We start from the raw sequence: 25401 nt of genomic DNA on the forward strand, positions 1-25401 counted from the left end.
ATTAAGAGGTAAAGCTGCAGAGGGGCCTGCAGGATACCTGACAGAGGTGGGTGGGGCAAGTGCATCCCCCTACAGCCATGCAGAGGTCCAGTTGGGCATCATCCTTATCACAAAGTGTTCTGGGGTTCACGGTATTCGGGAGGCATCTGAGTGTCACAAATGTAAAGCAAAAACAGGCCAGCATACTTTTGCATTCTTCATTGTGTCTGCTCTTTTTCTCTTTGGTCTTCACACTGTTTTACAATAACTGTGGCTTTAAGAGAAGTCTGGTGGGGGGCGTCTCAACTTATATGTGTCCAAGGAAAACTCATGGGCTTTGAAAGAATGGCACCCGGACCCAGACCCCAGTGTAAATGGAGTTCTTCATTGGTCTAGATAATAAAATCCTGGGGTCAGATATAGAGGGAAATGCTGAGAGATCAGAGAGAAGGAGCAAACAACAGCACATCTTACCTCCTTAGTGTCTCAGCAGACAAGAGAGCAAGTTCCTGTTTCTCCGTGCTTATATCCTGTTTCTGCCAAGCTACATCTCTTCCTGTCTGTACAGACCTCCAGACTCCTATAGTTATCTAGTTGTAGGCTCCATTCTCTGACCCCCAGACAGGCTTTATTTGCGCATGAAAGATACCACCACACCCCAGTGTTACAACCTGTGGAAGTGAGAAATTGATGTGGATTTTTATTAGAAGTCTAGTGATGACAGAATAGACTGCATCACAGGGATGGATGGCCTCTGTGAATAATAGCAGGTCTGAGGCTAGCAAATCTAACGCAACCATTTATTTACATTAGAGGTTGTAGAATTATTCGTAGAATCTGGGAAACATCTAGGTATAGCTCTGTTTGGATGGGCCAATAGACTTGGGAAAGATCCCTCGCAGTCACCCACTGGCATGTATAGAGGATGAAATGCCCATGGCAGATTTTATCTCACACAGCTCCCTATGGTGATGCATCACTGGAGCATATGTATGACCTTCCCATGGAAGGCTACGGTGGGGATCAATAAGAGTGTAAATAAAGTGCCCAGGGCAGTGTCTTATAGCAAGAAAGTTCTCCACACGTTGCTCAATTAACCTTAGCAGGAAAAGTGAGATTTAATATGGAGCATATAAATAGAAATGAGACACATACTGTCACTGCAGACAGCATGTGCTACACAATGCTTGCTTGGGCAGGTAATCGATATCATTATACTACCATCATTAGTTTAACTACTGCTATAATTCTTGTCTATTCCCACTGCCACCATCCAACTAGGACCTCATCAGAGCCCACTTGCTTTGCTTCCAGTCCTTTGCACTCACCTACCTTGCCTCCATCTTTCTAAGATTCCTGAGTTCTGAATTCTGTATATGCACCAAGGGCTCTGCACTCATCTCCATCCTCTCTGCAGGACAAAAACTATCACATGCCCAATCTCCAGCCTCAGGAGTGTCTCCCAGAAGCCTTGACCTATTGGGTGTGTTTCTTTTTCCACATAGTGGGAGTGGTGGTGTTACACATCTCATAAGCTCAAGCTGACTTTTGCATTGGGAACAGAAAACCTTCATGCAAACATTAACAGTGCCGGGTGTTCACGATACACTCAAGGTTGCATATAGACAACATGAAAAATGTAGGAGAATGAAACAGATCTTGTTAGCCTATGCAGAAAACAGGCAACAGGGAGCCAGGAAAGTAGGATGGGAAACTAAAATACAAAAGCATCATGTAGATGTTGTATTGGTTATCAACCAATGAAAAGATGAGAGGAAGTCTTGGGGCAGCCTTGGGTGAAAGCCAGACTGAGGAAGACCTTGAATTTTCAGGGTTTGAAAGGAAGAGGAGTGTAGTTGACGGTAAGGCTGTGTGATCCACACACCCAATAGGTCAAGGCTTCTGGTTAAAGATCATGACTATCTGTGGGAGAGTATGCCATGTTTTCACCAAGTCCTCTTCCTGCTTTGAGAATGTCTCACAGAAGTATGAAGGTTGCCTTTTCCCTATAATAGTAATGACCCACCCGTATTGGAAGAAATGGTGCCCACTCTTTCTTTGTCACCTGAATGAAGTGGACATTACAATGCCATGTATCAACCTGGCACATCTTGGTCCAGGAGGATGGGCTACTTTCATCTTGGCTCTGACGGGCTGGAGTTGGATTCCAGGATGCCCAGCAGTTTTCTATACAGCCATAATGCCACTTTAGCACAGTAACCGTGTTTGGAACCTGAGGAACATGGGTCCCTCATCATCATACCTCCTCAAGAGTGTGTGAGAGATCTAAGGAGTGGTCTCCAGATGGCCTGCCCACAGGGACAGATTAGGACACTCTGCCTGTCCTTGGTCTGGATTCCTAGACCTGGGGCATAGTGCACACGGCTGGTGTTTACACTGGACTGGGAAAAATGACAGATTGTATTTCACTAAAGACTCAATTAAACCACAGAAAACTTAAATCATCTCTGCTGACTGAAGGGAATGGACCAGTTCACAGCATAGCTGCACTGAAATTCTATCACAAGGAGTAACTCAAACCACACAGTGCCAGTGCTAAGGTTTACAGAACTCATAAACCCTTCCTTCCATAAGCCAGGTGCTTTGATGCATGCCTCCAGTTTCCAGTCCAAACACTCAACCAGAAGACCAGCTGAGTTTGAGGCCAGCTCCAGTAACAAAGCAATATGATGTCTATAAGAACAAAACTGAAGAAGTAAATTAATCTTCAGTCAACATTCCCTTGACAGTATACATCTTATTTCATGTTTATCCTGCCATAACCTGGTTCAAGTCCTTTAGCTTTTCCCTACTCTAGTGGATAGAGAAAGGTTACTGCCTCCAAATGCCTCTGACTTCTCTGACCTCAGCTTTGCATTCAGCTTTATCCCAAAGCAGCCCTTTAACTGACTCCGAACTTGTGACCTTCAGCTAGTGACTCAAAGTGGCCAGGCCCATCCTTACCTGGAATGCAAGTTCACCCCTAGTTTCTAACTGTTCAACACTGGGCTCAGTTCATGTGCTGACATCTCTAAAGATCCTGGCATGACTCTTTCTGGCTCCTAGTGGAATGGGTCCTCCTTCCCTTACCCAAGAGCTTTGGTAGTTGGTGTGTGGGGCAAAGAATTGGTGTATATCTGCCAATATGAGTGTGGTGGGATTGGTGGGACTGAGCATCTAAGTCACCCCAGTTTCTTCAATGAAGAGTATAAATAATAGCAATTCCATCTCCCAGAGTTGTTGAGTCAATGTGGTTCTCAACCTGAGGGTGGCTACCCCTTTGGGGGTTGAAAGGCCCTCCCACAGGGTCCTGTAAGATGATTGGAAAACACAGGTATTTACATTATGATTCATAACAGTAGTAAATCTACAGTTATGAAGTAGTGACAAAAGTAATTTTGTGGTTGGGGGTCACCACACACACAACGGGAGGAGCTCACATACTAAAGGATGGAAGCATTAGGAAGGTTGAGAAACATTGCCTTGGAGAAAGCTACTGCTAGGAGGAATGCTAGGAATCCATTTGCTACTGCTGGGCACTGTGCCCTCTCTCCTCCATCCTGAGCACACACATCAGGGCTCTCAAGAGGTCCTAGATCCCCAGACATTTCCACTTGATGTTGCATGCAGATGGCCACAGAATGTTAACTAACTATGTTAAGACATACATCATTGCTAGAAGATGTAATCCCTGTAGGGGAAAAAACTGCCTCAAATTTAGGAAGATAATAACTGAATGAAGTTGAAAACCGAAACAAGGTTGAGTTTGCCTCTACCACCCAACTCCCAAACAGTAACTCTGTTAATGACATTTGGCAGTAGGTTTTATGCAAGGCAGTCATGAATCCATGAGCCTTCAGTGAACACAGACACATACAGTATAGATACCTACGCACAGACCTGAAGCGGACTCAGCCTCTAGGCATTGCTTCTGCCTTCACAGCAAAGGCAAATGATGCAGTTAGCCACTAAGTCATCGAGTTTAAAAAGACTACCGTGTTGCTTTTCCTGGCAAGGGAGAATTATAAGTGTTGTCTAAATGTTTCCTAATTTATTTATCATGCTTTAAAAAACTATTCCATGTACCTTAATTTTACCTGTTTACTCTTTTCTGTCTTTATCAGGTGACAATGTGTCTTAGTGATAACACAGAAACAGTGACATGATTCAAGACCGAGGAGGAAGGACACTCTTCTTGTGGCCGCCTGGGCTTCTGTCACATTTTCAGAAATGGGCCCTGCAAGTCTTCTTGAGGAATGTCTAGCCAGAACAACCAACTTGAAGCACATGGGAAAGCAACAACAATCTGTGAAAAGCACACTAACCACTCTTGACTGGATGATAACAATTTCTGTGTTCTAATTTTCATTTTTCCTTTCCTGGCTTGTGACAATGTCATCTGTACAGCATCAGATATCTGTTTGCAAGTTCCCCTATTGACAGAAAACAGATCATTGGAGCCACAGGTTTTGTTGTTTTTTTCTTGGTGTGTGTGTGTGTGTGTGTGTGTGTGTGTGTGTGTGTGTGTGTGTGTAGGAAAGAGCCAGAACAACCAACTTGAAGCACATGGGAAAGCAACAACAATCTGTGAAAAGCACACTAACCACTCTTGACTGGATGATAACAATTTCTGTGTTCTAATTTTCATTTTTCCTTTCCTGGCTTGTGACAATGTCATCTGTAAAGCATCAGATATCTGTTTGCAAGTTCCCCTATTGACAGAAAACAGATCATTGGAGCCACAGGTTTTGTTGTTTTTTTCTTGGTGTGTGTGTGTGTGTGTGTGTGTGTGTGTGTGTGTGTGTGTGTATGTAGGAAAGTCACACCAGTAGTCACACACCTGGAGTTTGTCACCATAAATATCTTGTCTTTTTGAGTGGGTATGGGTAGATGAATGGCTCAGGGGTTTAGAGAGTGTAATGATCTTTCAGTTACCAGAGACCAAGTCTCTGGAGACTCACAACCTCTTGCAGTTCCAAGCTTGAGGGGTCCTGAATTCTTCTTGTGGCCTCCACAAACACCTGGATTCATACTTACCACAAACACAAATAATGGCAATGGTAGAACAAATCTATTAAAGAATTCCTGCTAAGTTGGAAAATACTTTTTTTAAAAAGTACCTTGAAGCAGCTACCTGTGTTCTTACGTTATGTCCAAAGTATTTAGCAAGATCATCTTGAATTCTGATCTTACAGAGTTTGCTCTTGGCATTATAAGTTTTGTTTATGAAAAGCAACTTTAGTCAGGTAGATAGGAAGAATACCTGGGTGGAGATCAATGTATTTGCTGGGCATACAGGGTCACAGACAACCTACTGGAGAATTGTGTTCAGAGTCAAGAGCCGTGCTCTGCTCAGCAGATGCCATTAGGGTTGGCGCAGGATTGTCTTGATTGGGTACTACTCTCACCTAGAATTGGCTTTGATAGAGACCTAACACCTAGGCTAATTCTCTATGATTGAAATTTGTTTAAATGATATTGTTTCACCAACCGGAAACTTTCAACTCCCCCACCATCCTCCTCTTCTTCCTTGTTTGCCCTTGCTAATTAAAGAACTATAGCATGTTTGAAAAGAAACAGAAAGTAAATTGACTACATGAGTCAGAAAGCCACCCAGGACATCATGCCACACCACCCTGGATACTATGAGTGAAGCAGGCCGATCCCCACCTCCAGGCTTGGGTTGCTGCTGATGATCAGGGACAGGTGGCTGAGGGCCCTTTGATGGGCATGAAGGGTCGCTCTGCCTCCTGAACCACTTGACTCTGGCAGGGCCTCTGTAGTGGCTGATCTGAGAGGAGGGCTGTCAGTTGTGACTCAAACCTTCGTTCTGTGCTGGCTGTGGTCTGTGATGGGAGAGAAAGTTTAATTCTGAACTGTGAAAAGATTCAGTAAGTCACCTCAAATCACCCCCAACTAAAGCCCAAACTGAGTAATTTACACAGCACTTTGTGATCTTCAAACACTTGGCGGGGGTAATTATTCATGCCCGACATGGGGCCTTGGGGCCCAAGCTCCCTGTTTGTTCTAAGGCCGAGGAGAGGTGTTTGAAACCGGCAAGAGACTAGCAGAGTTCCTGAGATCATGGCTAATGTGACACCCCCAGGCCTAATCTTCTCAGAGCACTGGGATAAAATAGTGTCCATTACAGAATCAGCCTTCATCCTGCCTCCTTCTGAGCCTGGCCACTCTGGCAGCCAGCTCAGAGACAATTGAGAGAGGCCAGACTTAATCAGGCCTTAGGAGCCTGGCAGGAGGATGAGGCTAATCTCCACATTTAGTCCTTCTGTTTGTGTGGACCTGCCTTGCCTGGCCCGGGCAGATCAAAGGAAGCTGGCAAAAATCAGATTAAGCCTAGAGAAAAGGGGGGGGGGGGGTTTGAGCTGTGTGACAGCCAAATTTTTTTTTCCTCCTTGCCTTCGTTGTGTACATTTGCTAAGACCACACAGTTAATCCTGTGAGCTTTCAATAGGCCCTGATTGCCTTTTCTTCTCTCTCCCCTCTTTCAACCAATAAAAAAGCCATTAAACTGAAATTCTGTATTAACTGTGAAAATGTGAGGGCTGCTCACCGAGGGCTGGCACAGCAACTCAACTCTGCAGAAGTTCAGCAGTGATTGGAGGGGTAGGGTGCCACCAAGGGTCTGCTTACCCTCCCACTGAAGGGCAGTGGCCTGGCGTTTCTGGAGACAGACACAGAGGAGCAGCAGTGTGGAGCCAGCAAGAGACGTGCCATTAACACAGGCTGCCATGGAGCCTGGATGGTAGTGGGGCAGGTGCAGGAGTGGTGAGGTGACATCTGATCTTGGGGACAGCCACCTTGCTGCAGAGATCCACTATGGAGAACATATGGGATGGACCAATTAAACCAGCACCCGTGCGTTTCCTTTTGGAGGGCATGCTGCCGCATCAGGCTAAAGTCAGTGTTTTTTTTTTTTTTTTCTTTTTTTTTTTTAATTTCCCCCTCCTATGAGTGATTTTGCAAGCAGTGCCATCACATCTCAGCCTCGATGGCTCCTGCCGCTGCACACAGTTCTTGGGTCCTTACAGCTCGAGATGCAAGGACAGATGGGTAAGGAGATGCGAGCAAGAGGGATTCGCACTCTTGCCGCTGCTGGCAGGCACCTGCTGTTTGTAAACAGTGACATGTGGGCACCAGCCGCGTCCTTCAAGCTAGGAGAACCTTGTGACACTAAGTTGAATGCGCAGAAAGCAACCTTGAGTTTGTACCCAGAAGCTCAGAGCCGGTTACTCCGCAGGTCTGAGGCAGGGCATGGCCAGTGGAAGCAAAGCCAGAGGCGCCGGGGAAACATTGTCAAAGGGCCATTGGTCTCTCCCCTTCCTTACAGCTTCTTGCAACCCCCAAGTGGTGCCAGAAGGGAGCTGTGCAGCCACTGGGTCTTGGCAGTGGCGCTCACCTCATTAGAGTGGATTAAGCCGTGATGCTGAGAAGGATAAAAGGTGAAAAGCCAACACAGCACCAGGGCGGCCACCGAAAGCTCCGAGTATCATTTGTGCGCTGTCGCCATTATTGACTTGCACCCATGTGGTTAGCACTTTTCAATTACCGTCTGCCAGCAAGGTGGCTGGTAATTGCAGAGGCTAGTGCATGGGCCAGTGCCAGGGGACCCTCCTGGCACGGTGCACCTTCCTTGATGCTCAGCTCCAGGATGTTCAAAGACAAAGGTCTAGGGCCTGGAGGCATCCCCAAGGACGTGGGGAGGGGACAATGCTATCAACAAAATTAATAAATGAGAATCATGCCTCCCTGGCAGGGTGGCCTGAGATTGGCAGCCACTATGAAACACCGTTCCTTGCAGGGCTCTGCCTCAGAGCCACATTGGAGACCACCTGACTTTGAAGCTCCCCCACAAGAAGAAACAACACAGGAGAACAAGCACAAGTCCTCTGTGCAGCTGCCTCAGACCTGTGCAGCCATGTCCTCCAGGCCCCCAATCCCCCAGAGCTCCAACATCATGCAGGCTCCCAACTGCTATGAATGTATAGGTCTTTTTTGCTCGCATTATAGAAAATATGGAAAACCCAATCTAGATGCAAATAATCTAAGGTGCAGTCAGTTGAACCATTTTTCAGATTGTGAGCAGACATAATTGCCTTGGATAAATTTCACAGGGTAGCACAAACAGGCCCAACACATGGCTTCAGTCAATGTGCTGCTTTATGTCCTGACATCAGCTGCCTCCCTATCCCTTAGTGGAATTTTCCAAATTCTGGTCAAGAGATTGAAGCTTCTTGGAAAGATGAGGGAGAAAGGTCCCCCCCCTCCCAGTGTCCTGCTCAGCATGCAGGAGGCTGTGCATGGCTTAGGGTCTCAGGACTAGGGAGAGTGAACCCTCAAAGTGCTCAGCACTGTGGTCTCTGCCTTTCTCCATGTTCCTGGGCTGCTAGAGCTAAGGAAAAGCCAGATACTGTGCAAAGCAGGGAGTCCCAGTTCTACTGGAAAATATGGGCACTGCTCATTCAAAGCCTGTTCTTTTTCTGTGAAAAAAGAGGAGGGTCAGGTGTGGACTGGAAAACCAGCATGCGTGACTAGCAGTTGGATCTCCTGCACATCAGTCAGTTATTCTACTCAAAATATTACATGGTCAGCTCATCGTTCCTAAGTCCCCAGTACTCTGTGTGTGTGTTAGCGATGTGCATACATTAGCACATATATACATATGTGCATATATGCATATGGGCATGTCTGCAAGTATGTGCATGTGAGTGTGCATATATGTACATGTTCCTATATGTGTGTACAAGTAAACATGCCTGTGTGCCATGTGTATGTGTGTATGCTGAGTGCACATAAGTATCTGTGTACATTGGGCATGTGTGTGAATATACATGCCTGTGTATTTGTTTTATGCTTTGCATACATGTGGTATGTCCGTACAGGAGTGTATGTGTATATATGTGGCATACATGCATGCATGTGCCTGTGTGTGTGCATAGGTATGTATCTAATGCATCTGCAAGTTTGTGCAAGTGTGTATGCATATGCATATGTGCATGGACATGAATGTATTTGTGTATGTGCATGTGTGTCTACCATGTACATGTTTGTGTGGTTTGTGCAAGTATGTACACATGTGCATATCAGTACATATGCATGCATGTGTATACAAGTTTGAATACCTATGTGCCATGTATATGACTGACATATATGCACATTTGCATACCTATGTTTATATGTACACAAGTGCATGTGCGCCTGTGTGTGCATGGTGTGTTTGTGTGCGTGGTAGGAGCACTCATGTCTGTGTGTTTATGTATGCTGTGCATTTGTTCGTTGTGTGCATGTGTGTACACATTTGTGGTCTCCCATCAGGATCCAGACCATTTTTGTTCTATATGATAGGTCCTGGGCCCTCTGCTTAGAGAGCCAATGTTAATCCTCAGAAGCAGGACAGGCCATTTCAAGCTGCTTCATTCTAGTCACACTTGTGTGTCATGCTGAGGTTTGGGTAAGGTTGGCCTCAAGTTTCACATGTTCAAAGCTGGCCCCCAGTGCAATGGAACTTATTTGGTGAGGCCTTTAAGAAGTGAAAGCTCAAATTCATACAATGGAATAAAGAAAGCATCTTCTACAAATGATGCTGGCATAACTGGATGCTGGCATGTAGAAGACTGTAGATAGAGCCATATCTATCGCCATGTACAAAACTTAAGTCCAAATGGGCTAAAGACCTCAGCATAAATCCAGCCACACTTAACCTATTAGATGACAAAGTGGGAAATACCCTTGAATTAATTGGTACAGGAGACCACTTCCTGAACATTACACCAGTAGCACAGACATTGAGACCAACAATTGATAAATGGGACCTCCTGAAACTGAGAAGCTTCTGTAAGGCAAAGGACACAGTCAGCAAGACAAAACGGCAGCCCACAGATTGGGAAAAGATATTCACCAATCCCACATCTGACAGAGGGCTGATTTCCAAAATATACAAAGAACTCAAGAAGCTAGTCTCCAAAACACCAAACAATCCAATTAAAAAGTGGGGTACAGAACTAAACAGACAATTCTCAATAGAGGAATCTAAAATGGCTGAAAGACACATAAGAAAGTGTTCAAAATCCTTAGCCATCAGGGAAATGCAAATCAAAACAACTCTGAGATACCATCTTACTCCTGTCAGAATGGCAAAAAAAAAAAAAACACAAAAAAAAAACAAAAAACAAAACAACAACAACAAAAACACCAATGATAGTTTATGCTGGAGAGGATGTGGAGAAAGGGGAACACTCCTCCACTGCTAGTGGGAGTGCCAACTTGTACAGCCACTTTGGAAATCAGTATGGTGACTCCTCAGGAAATTGGGAATCAGTCTACCATAAGATCCAGCAATTCCAATCTTAGGCATATACCCAAAAGAAGCACATTCATACAACAAGGACATCTGTTCAATGATGTTCATAGCAGCATTATTTGTAATAGCCAGAACCTGCAAGCATTCTAGATGCCCCTCAACTGAAGAATGGATAGAGAAAATGTGGTACATTTACACAATGGAGTACTACTCAGCAGAAAAAAACAATGGAATCGAAGTTCACAGGCAAATGGATAGAACTAGAAGAAACCATTCTGAGAGAGGTAACCCAATCACAAAAAGACTAACAGGGTATGTATTCACTCATATATGGATTTTAGACATAGGGCATAGGATTACCAGCACATAATCCACACAATCCAGAGAAGCTAGGAAACAAGGACTCTAAGAGAGACATACATGGTCTCCCAGAGAAGAGGAAAGGGACAAGCTCTCCTGAGCAAATTGGTAGCATGGGAGGAGGAGAGAGGGAGCTAGGAGGATGAGAAGGGGAGAAGAGGATCGGTGAGGAGGACATGAGGAAGCAGGAAGGTTGAGTTGGGGGAAGAATAGAGGAGAGCAAGATAACAGATACCATAATAGAGGGAGACATTATAGGTTTAAAGAGAAATCAGGCACTAGGGAAGTGTCTGGAGATCTACAAAGATGACACCAACTAACCATGTAAGCAACAGAGGAGAGGCTACCTTAAATGCCCTCCCCTGATAATGAGATTGATGACTGACTTATATGACATCCTATAGCCTTCATCCAGCAGTTGGTGGAAGTAGAAGAAGACACCCATAACTAATCACCGAACTGAACTGGAACCCAGATGCAGAGAAGGATAAGTGAAGAGCAAAGGGGTCCAGACCAGGCTGGTGAAACCCACAGAAATAACTGACCTGAACATCAGGGAACTCTTGCTCCCCAGACTGATAGCTGGGCTACCAGCATGGGACTGATCCAGAACCCAGGAACATGGGTTTCAGTGAGGAAACCTCAGAAATCTACAGGACCTCCTGTAGTAGTTCAATACTTATCCCGAGCATAGGTGTGGACATTGGAAGCCCATTCCCTGTAGAGGGATAGTCCCTGAGCCAAGACACTCGGGGGTGGGCCTAGGCCCTATCCCAAAGGATATGATAGATTCTGAAGACCCCCCTATGGAAGGCCTCCCCTCCTTGGGGAGCAGAAAGGGTATGGGATATGTAGGGTTTTAGTTTGGGGGTGATAGGGGAGGAGGGGAGGGAGAGGGAACTTGGATTGACATGTAAAACAATCTTGTTTCTAATTCAAATAAAAAATGGGAAAAAATAACAACAACAAAAAAAATAAGTGAGAACTCACGGGAAATCATAGGTCAGTGAAGGTATTTCCTACTGAAGGCATTAATGCATTCTCAAGGGGTCTCTGCAAATTCCCAGGAGCACAAAAGTGAACCCTGCATCTCTCAGGTTTTCTGTCTTGCTGTCTGTCTCCCCTCTGTTCATGGCCAGGCATCTTTCCATTGCTCTATCACTTTGTGACACAGGAATGGTAACATCAGCAGAACCCCAGAGAGGCCACCTCTTGGGCTTACAATTTCTAAAACTGTGCTAAACCAAAAATTAGCTCCCCACACCAGGGCTTTTGTTGTAACAACACAAAACAGATCACTGCCCTCTTAGAAAGGGAATGGGGCAGAAAGATCTCTTGCTCAGTCAGTTTAAATCTAAACAGCCCTTTCTACTAACCCATAGCCAGTCTACAGACAACAGGACATGAATGACAGTAGTGTGAGTGAAAGGCACATGGGGATGGGCTTGGAGAGGTCCTGTGTACTGCAGAGAACATGCACTACCTTCTAAGAAGACCACACCCTACAGAGGATCTTGGAGGAATATAAATATGTAAATGTAGACACAATACCAGTTACCATGAGTCAAAGGAAAACTTGGGTGTCATCTCCAGGAATACTTTCTATTTCCTCTGAGACAGTCTCTCATTGGCCTGATCTGAGATCACCACCAATGGGGCTAGACTTGCTGGAGAGAGAGCCCAGTTGTTCTCCGGTATCCACTTCTCCATCACTGTGTTCACAAGGGTGTACCACCATGCCCAGCATATGTGAGCTCTAGGGATTAAACTCATAGCCTTATGCTTGTGAGGTGAGCACTTTGATGCTGGATCTATCTCAGTAGTCCATCACACTGTATTTAAAAGCACTGCTTCAGGACTCTGTACCACAAGACACGCCTTTAATCCCAGCAATGGAAAGGCAGAGTCACCGGTATCTCTGTGAGTTTGAAGCCAGTTTGGACTACAGAGTGAATTCAAGTCTAACCCGGGCTACAAAGAGAATCCTAGTCTCCAAAACAAACAAGCAAAACCCCCAGACAAACAAACAAACCATAACAACAATAAAAGCTCATACCTCTAGAGGGATGGCATGATGATGATTTTCAAATAGACAAAGGTATGTCATGATTCCTAAGTGAAGACAGGTAGATAGCATGCTCTGTGGTGGGCTGGTGAGGTGGCTCAACAGGTTGAGGTACTTGCTGTCAAGCCTGAGGACATGATTCTAGTTCCAGAGCACACATGATGGATAGAGCTGACTCCTCAAAGTTTGGGTGCACACCTGTTGTTGGCATGGAGGCCATGGTCTCTGAGACAGCTCAGCACCCTAGTGATGGGGAATGTCCTTCTGTGTATATGTTTGTCTTATTGGTTGATAAATAAAGTACTGTTGGCCAATAGGAAAGCAAGATAGGTGGGACTAGGAGCCAAGGAGGATCCTGGGAAATGTAGTAAAAAGATCCAGGCAGGAAGTGAAATAGCAGGCAAACTCAGAATATAAGCAGGGAGTCGCTCTCTTGCTCTTCCTCTCTTTCTTCCTCTTGCTCTCTGCCCTGGAGCCGCCATGTGATCCCAGGAAGACAGGACGCATTCCACCAGCATCCTCCATAAGATAAGTCTTATGTTTATGGTTGATAATAAACCATAGCTAGCAGATAAGAAATCCTAGTCAATTGGCCAGCAGCTTTGTAAACTAAGACTATGTGTGTTATTCTGGGTGCCCACATGGCGGCAGGGCTCGAGCAGATGGAGTAAAGACTTATTGTTACACCCTAGTCTATGGACTCTGAGTCCATCTCACATTCACCCCCCCACTAGATTCTAAACAAATGAAGAAAGCTGTCATTTTTATGATTATTATTGTCCAAGGCTGTTCATTCTTTGTGGCTTATCATGGCCATAGTCCTGACACCACCAGACCTGTCCCAGAGATGTGTGAGGCTCACCTCCAAAGCGGGGGTTCTTCTGTCCATAAGAGAGAAAGACAGCCCAGGGCTCAGGACTACTGAATGTGTAATGGGGACCTACTCTGTTCCTTCCAGGGAAAAGAAATGTATCAACTCTGTAGCCCCCTGGTGCCTATCAGCTTCTATAAAGCAAGATAGGTGGGAAAAGCTGTAGCCTTGGAGGAGTAACACAGAGAGTTGCATGCACTGTTGCAGGGAGCCGGATCCCTGTTGAGGCCATCCTGGGTCTATGGCTAAGGTCTACCGTGGACACACAAGCATGAAAGTCACCTTCTTACAGTCCTTTCACATACACAGGAGATCTGGCTTCTTCCCTAAGAGCTTCCGAGTTCCTCTCTTCAAAGTGAGAACCCTTCACCACTCACAGCTCCCAAGAAGCTTCCCTTCTTCAAGGGAAATCAATCACACTGAGATGAAGTGGCCAATCACACCAATCTGAGGCTCTACCCTCCTCTTCACACTCTTGGAGCTTTGCTGGCCCCCTTGCATCTCTTATCTGCTTCGAAGCTTTGCTTGTTGTATAGTTATCCCATGACAGCTGTCAATTAACCGAGTGTGAGGCTCTCTACACACCTTTCTCAGAGCAGACTCCACTCTTCCTTCCATTTCTTCTTCCTTCCATATCCACAGAGATCCCCCATCCCTCTATGCCGGTTCCCTTTCATTTCTAACAATGTGGGGAAGTGCTAGAACTGTTTGGACCACACATCATTGCCTTGTAGAGAGAAAGTAGCCTCGGATGTCATACTGTCTGTCGCACAAATGACCTCTGCAGAGTGGCTGAGTTTTGAGGTCTTCCACCCATCCACTTGTCAGCACCTCTTATGGAGGTCAGATTACAAATAAGGGAAGCCTGGGCAGAAAGAATAGATGATCTAGATAAAGCAAGGAAGTTATATCCGCAGGAGGCACTTGGCCCTTGGCCTTCAACATGAAGAGTAGGTGGTGGTGATTCAGACTGTGTTGTGGTTCTGTCACATCCCCCTCACCTACAGAGTCACTTCCTCAAGAGGAAGTGATTGTGCCACAGTACTTCTTCCTTCTCTTCCTGTGTTGGAGGAGAAGGGCCTTTTCAGACAGGGTCTTATTCTGTGGTCTAGGCTGGCCTCCAAGCACAATCTTACATCCAGTTCCTGAGTCATGGAATTACAGACCTGTTCCACTACTCAGTGTCACTATCAAGTGCATAGTAAGTATATCATGAGTCAGACTAACCATGGTTTTGATAGTCTACTCTGATCTAGGCAAATGGGATGCAGTTCCCTTCTGCCTTCCCTGACACCAAATCTACAGTAGCTCCCTCCATTGGCCATGGCTGGGAAACTATGACTGGGGTCTGAATGCACTGTTTCTCACCACCCTATCAGAGAAAGGCTGACACTTGCACATGGACCTTGTCCTTTTCATGCATGTAAACTCCAAGTCTGAGTGCTGATAGTAGAAGACACAGGAGAAAGTTTTAGCACACAGGCATTCTGAGTTTCTTCCTGGTTTTTTTCCCTATTGGGATAGAGGATGGGCAGGATGTCCCCCATGTTCCTTTTTGGAGCGTGAATGATTAGCAGACTTCTGCCATTGTCACTGGAAGTTCTGATTTCTAAGTATACAGTGTCCCCTGGTCCACAACCATCACTGCCCATTAGCAAATCCATCAAATGTAGAGGTGGTGGGGAACTAGGCCACCCCTGTGTTACTAACAGTCAGTTTATTTAAAAAAATTGCTGAGGAAAACAGGCAAAAAGCTGGGAGCTGAAAGAAGACACTGGATAGCATGAGGCTACATATCAGTCTTGACTCTCTTCTGGGCTTTGGATTCCTTAAGAGTTATGAGCTCAAGACCCAATCATGTATCATAGGGTCAGTAATTAAATGATCCAAAGGGCCAAGGATTAGGAACACAGTGCATATGATATGCTTAGCATAGATACCCCCCCTTTTTTTTAATCAAATCTCACTACATGAGACCTGTGGACAGTAGATGCAACAGTATGATTAGGAATGACTTCTCTACACACCATGAGTGTGAACTAGTAAATAACCATGTGAAACTCATCAGCAGGCCAGTCAACACTTAACACAGGAGAAGATAGAAGCAGGCATCCCAAGTGTAGTGGCTGCTGAGTGATGCTGCACGGTAGGGGGAAGATTCCTGTAAGTGCATCATAGAAGGCCCAGGAAGCTCACAACCAGCAGCTGCTAAGAGGCACGTGTTTCATTGGTCCCCCCTCAGGATCCAACTTTCTTGAGAGAGGGTCCCACAAATTTGTTTTCTACCAAGCCCAATCTTTACAACTAAGGTCTGCCATCTCCACACTTAGATCCAGATCTTCAGGACAGCAGAGTACATTAGCACAGGTCCTGAAGAATCCTTGGGGTCTTCATACCTGCCAGTTCATAGCTTCCAGGGTGTGTGTGTGTGTGTGTGTGTGTGTGTGTGTGTGTGTGTGTGTGTGTGTGTGTGTGTCTAGCTCCTAATGGAGGCAAAGTCTCTTTCACATGCATGATGTTTCTAACAATGAGACCTACAGGGAATCTTCATGAGGAAGTGAGACTCTGTGCTTTATTGCAAAAAAAAAGGGGGGGGGTTACATTATGGGTCTGAGGTCTATTCTGGAGGAGAGGTAGGGTCTACAGCTCTCCATTTTTGCTGATGGATTACACCTTGCATGGCCTACCCCACACTTGTATTCAGCACGGTAGTCGCCACCATGCCATGATGCATTGAAGAGGCGATGCAGAGTCATCCAACCCCAGCTCTCATCTCTAGAAAGACCTGGCAGCTCTTTGACAGGCCAAGTTTTCACGTTGCAAATTCTACAGAGCCTGTCAACACCGAAGGATGACTTTGAGAAAAGGTCACATCCAGGATGCATTAGCAGGCTCATCCCTCCTCTGCCCTGTGCCCCCCGGTGCTCCCCTCTGCATATTAGATGACAACCCTTTAAACTGTTAAGTGCTGCTGTAGTTTTATCGGCCAGTCGCCAACGGGCTCAGGGGAGAGGTGCTATCTCCTATGGCCATGAAAATTGATATTGAACACGGGAGGAAAAAATCTCACAAGCTGATAGCAATTAGCTAAAAAGGATCGGTGGCTCCATGATTCATCACACCGGGGAACCAAAGTCAGCAGACACTGTTCCCAGGTCGCTGCACTTGCTCTGCTTCTGTTTATCAGGCGTGCAGGGTGTGACATCTACTTCCAAGGCCCCTGGCAGGCCCCTGGAGGCTCCTACAGTCGGTGGCTGTCTTCTGTTGGTGAGGTCTGGAGAACTGCTACAGAGGACATTGTCTGTTCACCCCGATGGTACTCACACTGAAAAGTGGAAGCTGTTGTCCGTAAGAACTTGTTTTGTGTCTGTTTGGAGAAGGAAGCCAATTTAATGAATCTGGATCAGTGAGAGCATTGCATCTGCATTAATTAGTCATGAAAATATTGCAAAGCTACCAGAAATATCCATCCCAGCAGCAGCATCACTGTCATTCAGAGTGGGTCCTACTGTGACCTCCAGGATGTCATGGAACTTATAGCCCTCTTGCCATTATCCTCACCACACTGCTGGCATCATGGGCATACAGTATGACATGTGATGCTGAAATTCTCTTCTAAATCAGAAATCAAAGGGCTCGGGAGATGATTCAGTCAGCAAGGAGCTGGCTGCCCATGCACAAGGATCTGAGTTCAGATCCCTAGCACTCAAGAACAGAGCTGAGTATGCCAATGAGTGCCCACAGTTCCAAACTCAGGGAGGTAGAGATTGGCAATTCCTGGGTCATATTGGCTATTTAGGCTAGCTGTATTTATTTGAATGACTTCCAGGCTGCAGCCAAGCAATGGATAGTTATGAATGTAAATTCTGAGAATCTTGTTGCTGCTCAGTTCCATGAGGCTGGGCAGCTCAGCTGGTCAGGATCTCAAAGAAGGAACAAATGTGCAGGCAAGGTGAGGGCAAGCACCTTCCTCCTTTCATTGTCCTTATAGAGGCTTCCAACAGAAGGCATGGCCCAGATTGAAGGTGTGCCTTCCAGCCTCAAGGTCTTGATTAAAGGCATATGTCATCCAGCCTCAAGATCCAGATCAAAGACATATTGTCTTCCTGTCTCAAGATCTGGATCCCAAGTGTGCTCCCCATTTCTGGATTATAGTTCATTCCAGATATAATCAGGTTGACAACCAGGAATAACCATCACAGTGGGAAAGGCTAGAGATGAAACACACCTCTTAGGCTGGGTGTGGGCACTCCTCTCCCTGAAGCTGGGGACATGGGGGATCTGCTCTGTGTTTGTCAGAGGTGCGATGCCAGCACCATACCCTCTTCCTACCAGGACCATGTGGGACTTGGAAGACGTGTTTTGGAGGTGTTTGTTTAGTTCACTAGCACTGTCCCTCAATTCAGCTAAGTGGGAAGGAGTGTGAGGATCATTAAATGGGGGCTTCCCTCCCTGTGCTAGGACAGGCATTCTTAGAATGCAAAAAAGCCAGCGAAGTAGGTAGCAGATGATTGCAGTGTGGTTCCATAGATGCTTCTTATGTCTCTTCAGAGATTCCCCTGGGTGCCCTATTATTTATAGAATCAATTACATTCAATTTAGGTTTAACACAGTGAAGCTATTCCCTAGCTGCAAAGTGCTCACACCCATCACATTTGTGAGTCCTAGGAGTGAAGGAGATCTTTGGGATAAGTCCCTCTCAGTTTGTCCATTTCTGGTTGTCATTCCTTGTGAACTCTGTCCTGATGGGTAGTCCAGCCATAGCAGAGGCACCTTCAGACTAAGCAACCTTCTGCCTGAACCGAACTGTCCTTCCTTGCCCCAAAGGTGCGGTGCCAGCCAATTGTTTGTGACCCCCCCCCAGTAACGAGCATTCCAGGAGCTTTGAAACTATGTTTTTCTCCTTCCTCTCCCATGGCTGTTTCTAGTTTAGACAAATGATATTTTTTTTCATGTCCCTTTTATTTGGATATGTGAACCATCCTTCCCCTCCCCCAGCCAAATAGAGGCACCCTACAAATGGGTGCTTATCTCCTAAGATGTTCTCCAATTAGAATGTCCTGTGGTCATCCTGTATTCCTGCCCCTGAGCTGGAGGAATTCTATCCACATCACATGAGACCCAGCAGGATCACTTTACAAGCAATCTGGGTGATAGGGGGTTGTCTGACTGCACCCCTTATGCCTTACATGATGTTCAGCTGTGCAGCGTCTATGCCACTTAGTACAACAAGTGCTTAGCAGGCCCCACTTCAAATTGCTGAGGGCTGGAGATCCTGCGGTGGGAAAACAGATCCCTGTATCCATTACCGGGAACTTGATCTGTTGACCTTGCCTCTGAAAGTCAAACAGGGAAGTAGCAGTCTGGAAGCTCCTACAGGGAAGGAAACAGCTCCACTGTCCGTCAGCAGACAGGGAAAGGAGAGCTCTCCTCCCAGATAGGATGGCTTCTGATGCTGTTCCCAGGGTGAGCACTGTGACCTTGCCGAGGTTACTACCTTCCCACTGAGGACTGATGCCAAGAGCCTAAAATAGCAATGATGGTCACAGACTCTGTAGATGAAACCCAGGCCTGCTGCACATGCTGAAGCAGGATGTGCTGAGAAATGGGGGCGTCGGAGTATGGACTCACCTCTTCTTTTTTCCCCACCACACGTTCCTGACACACGCCTATGGACTGGCTTGTCCACCCACTTCTACTCTGTTACTCTCGGGCCCTCCCCACCCTTGTATGTGCTTACTGACCCCAGGGGCATAAATCAGTCTGCTAGCCCACTAGCCCTCAGGTTTGTAGGCCATGGCTAGCATGTCTCCAAGCAAGGAAGGGTTATTGCTTGAGTACTTGCTTCAACACTGGCTGCAGGGTAGCTTGGGACAGTTCTATAGTAGGATCCTCCTGCGATTAAAATTAACTTAACTCTACTTGGTAAAGTCTGTAGACTTGAGGCACATACAAACATGTGAGCTTACTACCCATAATAACCCATGACCTTATTCTTTTTCCAAGTGTGTGACATACCAGTGAGTGCCAGCCCTCCCTGTCCTCTCAGACCTCTGCTTCAACTCCAGCCAGGTGGACAATTAGACTGGGATGAGAAACTATCTACTCAGTCGTTTTAAAATCAAACAAAGGATCCTTTCCCCCACTCACTGTGTGGTGTTGGAAGGGTGGGTGTGAGTTGTGTGCTCACTGAGGGAGCCACACCAAGTCTACCTTTGCAGAGAATGTGCCTGACAAACAAGGTGTGATTAGGGAAAGGCATGGATGCTTGCAGTACTGCTTCCTGGGCACCAACCACAAGTGAGATCCAGAAAGCAAGTGCCAAATGGGGTGTGGCAAGGGCTTCCAGAGGCTTTCACCTAGTAGTTTTCTCTAAGCAGTAAACAGGGCTGATCACCCAACCCCCTCTGCCATTTTTCTCAATACCTTCTTGGTTTATGTTACTTTGTTGCTATAGGTGTGTTGTGTTCCTATCCTCTAGGACTAGAGTTTATGTTACTGTGTTGCTATAGGTGTGTTCCCATTGTCCAGGGCTACAGTTTGGTGGCATGGATCAAGAGAAGGCTTCTGTTTTGGTTTTGGAGGTCAGTACTCCACAATTAAGGTGTCCACAGGTTACACTTTGTCTACAGTTTCCTAGGAAGGATTATTTGTCTCTGGCTTGCTGGCTCTAGTAACTCAGGAGGTTCTGTGTATGTGGCCACATCCCTCTGTCTTTGCTAGATTCTCTTATGGCCTTCTGTCCTATGTGTCTCATCCTTTGTCTTTTATGGCATTGGATTTAGATCTCATGTGCACAAGCTGTGATGGCTTGAGGGAAAATGACCCCCAAACGGAGTGGCATTATAAAGAGGTGTGGCTTTGTTGGAGGAGGTGTGTTACTGTGGAGGTGGGTTTTGAGGTCTCATAAATGCTCAAGATACCACCAAGTGTCTCAGTTCACTTCCTGTTGACTTTGGATGAAGATGTAAGGACTCTCAGCTCCAGCACCTGCCTGCTGCCTTGCTTCCCACCATGATGATAATGGACTGAACCTCTGAACTGTAAGTAGGCTAGAATAATTAAATGTTTTCCTTTATAAGTATTGCTGTGGTCATGGTATCTCTTACCAGCAATAGAAATCCCAACTAAGACACAAATCTGTGATAACTTCACTCAAGATTTTAACTTAGTCATATCCCCAGAGATTACTTTTCTAAATAAGATCACAGCCACCAGTTCCATGTCTTCAGAAACAGACAGACACATCCTTTTGTAGCTGTTGTTCAAGTCACCACAGATGGTTTTAAAGACATTTAAGAAATGGGGTAAATTTGTGCAAACTGCTCTGCAGGGAGTTAAAGGGGCATAGGCAATTTGTTCCCACTTGACTCTAGAAAGTTCATTATCAGGAGGCAGGAGCCAGGAGGGAAAAAGAAGGCAGGTGAATCCTTCACAAAGACTTCGTGATTTATTTAATTCCTGCACAAAGCCCATTGTGTGTTCGACCAAGCCTTGTCTTTATTTTGTGAGTCTAATGCAGAGTTCACATAAATCATGGAGAGTGCTCATGCTGCGTGCTGATCTTGCAGTGCCAATAAGCCTTGGAGTCACAGAACTTTGATAGTTTGGGGCCTATATTTATTCTCTGCCTTTAAATGAACAGAGCAGGGACGTCCTGGGACAATCTACAACACTCAGGGCTCCATAGATGGAGAGCTCTGTCTTCCTCATTCCACTTGTCCCAAAACCTAACTATTTGATCTGTGAGCCTTCCTCTTGGCTTCATCTGAGCCCATCTCTACAAGGACAGAGATCCATATAGCTCCCTTGGTGAATGAACAGCTCCAATCTGCCAATGTCCATACCACATATCCAATGTGAACATATGTCTTGTGTTTGCTTGATGCAACAACTGACATGTTTGTCGAATGACTGCTTCTGAGGAGTGAATGGCTTGGGCAGAAACTTGGTTCAACATTAGGATCCAGAAGTGGAATGAATAGCCGTCTGGTACAGAAAGATCTTGAAATTAAAATTGCTGTGGGGTGAGGAGAGTCAGTGGACAGGTATTCAGTCTAGTGTGCTGCAGGCTGGACTGTACCCCAAATACATATGCTGAAATCTAGTCTATGGGCTTCAGAATGTGAGTTAACTCTGAAACTGCATCCATGTATATGTAATTATTCAGATGATACCATCTGAGTAGGGAAGACCCCTTCCTCCTGTATAAATAGTGTCTTTATAAAAAGTGCAGTAAAGCCGGGCGTTGGTGGCGCACGTCTTTAATCCCAGCACTCAGGAGGCAGAGGCAGGCGGATCTCTTGTAGACCAACCTGGTCTACAAGAGCTAGTTCCAGGACAGCCTCCAAAGCCACAGAGGAACCCTGTCTCAAAAAACAACAACAAAAAAAGTGCAGTAAAGAAAAAAAGAAAGAGACACAGGTGGAGAAACAGTGAGGTCAATCAGAATGGAGGGGATGCCAGCATATGCCAGCCATTGCAGAAATGGAGGGGATACCAGCATATTCCAGCCAGTGCAGAATACAGAGGAGGATGGGTGCAGTCACTTTTGCTTAGCCTTAGAAGGAGCTGGGCTATACCTTGATTGTGGACTTCAGTCTTCAGAGTTATGAGAGAGTAAGTTTTATCAATGAGGCATCTGTCTTTCTGAGTTTCACCTGGCTTTACTTGCTGGATGCCCCAGGATATCCCCATAGCCAGTGACTCTGGACATAGTTAGAAACTGGTACACAAATATACTGTACAGCTCTGACCAGGGAGAGAGTGATGTATAAAAAAGTGTGATCAGAAAGGAGAGGACACCGTCACATCTGGAGACAGTGAAGGACACTGGGAATTCAATTCTCTTTGATGCCAGTATTACCATGATATAGGGCAGTTAAACAAAGATATCACACACACACACACACACACACACACACACACACACACACACACACACGCACACACACGCACACACGCACAGGCACATGGAGATGTGTGCACACTGCAGACCAACATATCTTATTAACTTAGATAAAAACTGTAAACAATTTACTATCAAATGGAACATATACAATAATTTCATTCTAGGTATAAAAACTGTAAACAATTTACTATCAAATGGAACATATACAATAATTTCATTCTAAGTATACAAGGATGCTTAAGTATTCAGAAGTCACCATAATGCACCATGACAATAGACTAAAGAAAGGGTATTATATTGATTAATGTGGGGAAATCATTGGCAGAGCTGAGATGTATCAGTGAGTAAAGCAGCTACATCAAGTTTGGCATGGCAGAATGCAATCCCAGTACTCCAAAGGCATGATGGAGACAAAGACAGGAGAGACAGGAGAATGCCCTGAAACTCACAGAGCAGCTTGCCTGGTCTGTTCAAAGAAACAGCAAGAGACCCTGTCGCAAACAAGGTAGAAGATGAGAACCTAAGGTTATCCTTTGACCTCCACATGCACACAATGGCACACATTGCTCCTCAGTCATATACATGCATGCACACACATGCACACATGCACCTCACTCACACACATCATGCACACACATACATCTCACTCACACACACACATACGTGTGAAGACATACAATCACAGAATGATGGGAAAGAAAAACAATTGGAAACATTCAATATCCATGTTTGGCTTAGGGTAAAAATAAAATTATATTTGAACACATAGATCTAGATTGGTAACACATGACCCTATTGGAATAAATGTAACATTATTGAACAAACAAAGCTGTGGTGTGGAAAAAGGACCTGTAGTCCAACTGTAAGGATATTGGCATGGGGCAGAAGGTGCAGTGTGGCTTCAGTATGGCCACTCTTGTACCTTGGCTATGGTAGATGCTTGGGACTCATTGCACTGTTATGGGGTTGAATGTTCCCTTCAGAGCAGAGACTACTGAGATCAGGTACTTATGTGACTGAGGAATGAATCACAGGGGACAAGGTTAAGTGGTTAGCACCTGCCTATGGTAACCTTGCATGGCCTATCCATCCATAACAGAAATAAAGGGAAGAAGGGGAGGGGAGAGGAGGAGAGGAGAGGAGAGAAGGGGAAAGGAGAGGATGAGAGGGGGAGAAAAGAGAAGAGAGGAAAAAAGAAAGGAAGGAGGAAGAAGGGGGAAGAAGAGAGGGGAGCAGAAGGAAAGGGTGTTAAAATCAACATGTTTACAAAAAGCAACATAAAGAATTTAAACCATATGTATCTAGAAATATAAGTAAAGATATTCAGAATGTGTGTGTCTGTGTTTGTGTGTGCACACCCATGTAAGTGTGTGTGCACACGAATGCAAGCGTGTATGTCTGTTGTGTGTTTGTGACTTTATGATACATGGAACACTACAACACACGAGGCCATCAGCACCACATAGTGACACAAAGGTTAAATGTGCAGGAGATGGTCATCAGATACTAAACATGGGAGAGAGGGAGGAAAAAATGAGAGAAGACAGAACTGCTCCAACAGAATGTTCAAAATCCTGAAGCAAACTCAGAAAAATGTGATTTGAAAGTGAGTGGCTGACAACTTGTATCGCCTGTATTTTCTCTGTATTTTCCTGCCAGGTTAAAAAAAATATTGTTGATTTGTAAATGGCAGTGTTCAGTCAAGGCACTATCCCATCAGGGACTGGTCCCTGTGTCACCAGACCTGGCTGAGGGCAGCAGCTGGTGTTGGTACCAAATGTGCATTGAGGGTGTTCAGCTTAGCCCCTGGTGCTACTGCATTTCACTTGGAAATTGAGGAGTTTGGAATGGTTTCTGACTCAATGAGACACAGAAAGGAGGGGAAGGAGCATGAGTGGTGTAGAGCTGGCCTGTCCCCACCGCTCTGCAAGTAGGCCGCGATGGACACACCACTTTCATCCTCTTGGTCTCTGGGTGACTACTGTGTCACTCTAAGTGTGAGGACGGCTGCTGTGGAGCCCCTGCAGGTCAGTGACGAGCCAGGCACCCTTGCCCTGCAAGCATGTGATGATTGGCTGTTGAGTCCTTGTTCTTGTCTATTCTTTTCCCATTCCTGCATAGAACTGAGTGAAGACAGGGCCGAGACTAAAGCAGCAGAAACTACAGAACAACATGGTGAGGCTGAGGCAGAGGTGGGGGTGCCACCTCCTGGACAGCCCACTGGCGGTCAGACATCTCTTTTCTTGTGAAGAAGAGCGCTGTGCTTGGGATCATTACATTGGTTATAGAAGGATCCAGACAGTTTCAGCCTTTTCTTGTTTTACACCAGAGGGATTGTACCTGAGTGATGAGCCAGCTAAAGGCAAGGTGGGGCAAGATCTTGGTTCTGCAAGACATCTTTGTGACCTGATTCACTATGTCACAACCCTGGGCCATCAGGGCTGCACAGTGCAATAAACCTAGTGCAGGACAGACGGTGTACACACAGCAAGCACTCCAGTAGAGTCAGCCCACAGTGTGGTTCACAAAGGGTGAGACACACACAAGATAGCCTGTGTGTACAGTGTGCTCATGGAAAGTACAGTGTGGCTCACTGAAGGTGTAGCACACACACCAACCTATGAGTGTGCAGGTCACACAGCGCCCACGCAGCCACACAAAGCCTCTCCCACACAATCACCACATACATGTAACTTGCAGGCTGATTTGATTGGCTGGGCAGCTTCCCCTCTGGCTGCTGTTGGCCTGTGAGGTTGGAGGATTCTGTGTACACCCAGAGGCCCTTTTTGAATTATAGAGCTCTTGCAATCCTTGAAATAAATACACACAAATCCTGTTAAATTAAAGCAAACATCTCCACCTCCTGTGGTTCACTTTGCAACTTGCTGCTGGGCAAA

This window comes from Cricetulus griseus, chromosome 2 (genome assembly GCF_003668045.3).
Source record: "Cricetulus griseus strain 17A/GY chromosome 2, alternate assembly CriGri-PICRH-1.0, whole genome shotgun sequence".
In the NCBI taxonomy this organism is placed as follows: domain Eukaryota; kingdom Metazoa; phylum Chordata; class Mammalia; order Rodentia; family Cricetidae; genus Cricetulus; species Cricetulus griseus.